Source organism: Parasteatoda tepidariorum, chromosome 9, assembly GCF_043381705.1.
Source record: "Parasteatoda tepidariorum isolate YZ-2023 chromosome 9, CAS_Ptep_4.0, whole genome shotgun sequence".
NCBI lineage: Eukaryota > Metazoa > Arthropoda > Arachnida > Araneae > Theridiidae > Parasteatoda > Parasteatoda tepidariorum.
In genome coordinates, this window is record NC_092212.1 from 14,317,589 (window position 1) to 14,321,523 (window position 3,935).

Sequence of the window (3,935 nt, forward strand, 5' to 3'; positions counted from 1 at the left end):
ATATATATATATATATATGGAGTCCAATAAGTCCTTCGATCGTCCAATAACCAATAAAAGGCGGGCACGTGTCGCAAGAGTGTGCCACCTAGTGATGATGAAAGGTAAGGTATCAGTCTAGCATTTGACAGTGTGAGTGTTGCATGAAAATAATCTGTTCCATGCAAAGCGAGATTACGTCCGAAATCTCTGACCTTAAAAGAGGCATGATAATCGGAGCTCTCCTAGCTGGAGTGTCCATGTCCAGAACGGCGAACACCTTCAGAACTCCGTATCCATGACAACTATTCAATGGGAGTTACATGCTGCTAACACTCATCGCAGAGTACCTAGTCCAAAACCACCTTGGAACAAGTCATCTGGTCTGATGAATGGTCTGAATACACTATTCCAGTGTGTTCGTGTGGCGAAAGCCGGCGGAACATTTCATGTTGACTGCCTGGTTCCAGTCGTGAAACATGGAGATGGTTCTAGGATAGTGGGGGGAGCTATATCTGCCCGTGCTCCGCCCACAAATAAACTGCTAAAGAATTACTTTGATTACCAGTTTTATCTTTTTAAACTGATTGATACGGTTTTATGCTGGCACATATTTGTGTTTGTGGTGACTGTCGGCGCGAAAGGGTTAAGTGTGGTGGGGTGAGGATAGCCGACTGAAGCTCCGATACAGTCATGCCGATTATTATTCGAACTGCCTGCGGCGGTAAGGTTTTACCTTCCTGCCGGCAACCCGATTCGACTGGGGATGCCTCCTCTGATTTTGATATTGCGATTTCGAATGCCTCTGAAGTGTTCGAAAACCTTTCGAATAGACTTAGCAGTTTCAACACCAACTTTTTCCTGGACCTGCTCTCCAAGAATGATCCAGCTCCTACTCCAAAGTCTGATTTGGAAATAGAGAAACCAACAGAGCCTGTGCCCGTTCCCGAGCCCAGCATTCTACCCGAGACCACCGAACCTGAAGAGGAAGCCTCGGCGTCCGAACCAGTGTTCACCGAAATACCGTGCAAAGAGCCCCCGACAAAGAAGAGACGGAAGAAGAAAAAGTCAGCCGTGGAAACAAAAGCCTCTTCCCCACCCAAGCCCGTAGCCAGCCCGCCACCTTCCAGTGCTCTTCCGACGCCTGAGTCACCCCCACCAGTCCCAATGGAGATCGCCGAAGAAGCCGACACCCAAGCCTCTCCAATTGATAACCATAAAGAAATCAATGAAGTTTTTGAAAGTGCTTTTCCGCGGACTCCCTAAGGACTTTAATCCTGATTTAATTTCCCTTCAATTAGGGAAGTTGAATATCGAAGTGCATAAAATCATCCAGTTCAAGAAACGGGTGGGCGGGGCCTATAGGCTCCTCCCACTTTTCCTCGTCATCGTCCCGCAGCTGACCAATCAGATGAAGATATTCCACACCGAGAAGATCAGAGGTTTCCCGGTCAGCATCGAGCGATTCCACGGCGGCCGACGGCCGATACAGTGCTATCACTGCCAAGCTTTTGAACTCACCCAGAATTCCTATACTGGCCAACCAAAATGCATGAAGTGTGCCCAAGGGTCCTTCCAGTGCAAGAAATCCAAAGATACTCCTGCAACTTGTTACAACTGCAGCCAAGCTCATTAAGCGTTACTGTCTAGTGTAAGTTGACGATTTACAGCTATACCTTGAAAAATAAATTTATTTTACTGACAATTTTTACAATTTTTTGAAATTTTTTGTTGATTGTGATGCCTCGAATTCTATTATGTATTTTTTATCAAGACCATTTGAATGATTCTCAAGCTATTCATCCCCCCCCCTCCCTAGAAAAAAACATTCTTGTTGTATACAACAGAGGGGGGAAAAGATTTCAATTACTTTTTAGTTAGTAACTGATTTAATGAAAAAAGGCTAATTGTAGAAACTAAATTTGCTTTATTGAATTTTTTTTTTATAAATATTTATGTAATGCGGGATTTATATGGAGAGAAGGCAAACAAGAAAATGGTTATTATTGAATTATGTCTTTCCCTTTCAACTTTTTGTATTTTTTGCATTTTATAAGATCATGAAATATTATTTTATAATTATGTTGTTCTTAACCCTTTCGCGCCGACTGTCACAAATACGTGCCAGCATAAAACCGTATCAATCCAACACCTCCTAGAAGTAGAAAGGCCTCAGCACGGATCAAATTATTAGTCCGATGCGACGAAGTTAACTGCGCAGTAGACGAAAAATAAGAAAGATGTCATTACGTTAGGGGTACTGAGCTGCGCAGTGGGTGAAAATACAAAATATGTCATTACGTTTGGACTACTAAGGGATATTTATGGTAACCCGTGCTGAGGCCTGTTCTTTCTAGGAGGTGTTGATCAATCAGGGTAAAAAGATAAAGCTGGTAATCAAAGTATTTCTTTAGCAGTTTATTTGTGGGAGGAGTAATAATTTTTTGATTTATTTAATTCACCATTACTTTGTTCAAAATAAAACTATTTAGTTATACTTTGAATTAACATTGATTATATATATGATTAAACTAACAATAATTAAAGTAAAAGCAAAGTAAGTCCGTCAAATTAGCAACGACTACATTTAAGTCACCGTATTTTATTTAATTACAACTTGACTCTGATTTTGTACGAATGTTTTTCTGAATCACCCGTCCCCAAGGGGTTAAAGGAGACAGATGGCTGATCCACTGATCAATAATTTAGTTTTCCATTCTATTTTTAATATAAAGGCTTAAGTTCAGTTACTTACTATTAACATAAAATGACTGTTTTTTAAACTTCTAAGCTAATAGTCATTTTCCTGCCATTCAAAATTTGTGAATTTCTATTTTAATTTTTCTTTCGAGCAAATGTCTATAAACTACACTGCTGTTTGTAAGATATTAAAAAATGTAACTAAGGAAGTATAGAAAAAAAAGTTAGATTATTTTGAAGTCGTTAAATTTGAAAAAATTTTTGGTCCGAATTGTCACGTTTCCAAAGAATTACCCAGTTATCAATAATTGACTTTTTTAATTAAAGCGATATTGATTTCAGTTTTCTTTTTAACATGTCTTTAATTCAAACCTGCCTTCTTTTTCTGTCACACGTTTTTGGGCATACCTCTACTAATGTTCAAATCCATAAGCTTTTAATTTTGAACTCAATCCAGAAGACAAGATAACTCCTGCATTAAGTCTTGGGAGCAATTTGCCTTCGTCTAGAACTAGCCCACATTTGCGTAACATGGGGATGAAGACCACAAGAACCTCCCATGGTTGGCCTGATGGCAAAGGGACTCTAACCCATGATCCGTGTACCACTGAGTATACTGTCAGCACTGTGGTTGGTGCAAGCCTGATGCGGATTCGTATCTACGAATCATCACAGGGAATTGAACTCGGTTCATTTCATTGAACGCTCTATCCCCAGAATTCTTTTTAATAAGTGTTTGAATTCGGCAAACACAAGATAATATTTGTGTCTTCAAATGTCTGCTAATTTTTTGAAATCATTAACATACGTTAGGGTACGAAACATTTTTGTTAGCCCTTGTACTGAAAAAGAGATTACGGCCGAAACAAATTTCAGCCATTTTTTGACCTAAAAAACGCAAACATGAATTTTGCCTTCAATTATTGAAACATTCTGAGAAATATTTAGCCCTCGTTAGCCATCCAATAAACAGTTATGGCCACAGTAATTTTTTCTTAAAAAAAATGTTAAGTTGGCAAACACAAGTTAAAAATTTGCCTGATTCAAAGTTAAAAATCAGCTGATTTTTAACTTGAAACCAAAAGTTTGAATTTATTCGCCTAACATTTGCCCATTGTCAAAAGTCGTTAGCTTATGCGAGTAAAATAAACATTTTCGTTAATTAAAAACACTTTTTCTTACGTTACAAAAAAAAAGCAATGTGAAAATCAAATTTTGGAATAGTCGTAAAGTTAGCAACCACTCAACACCCAGTC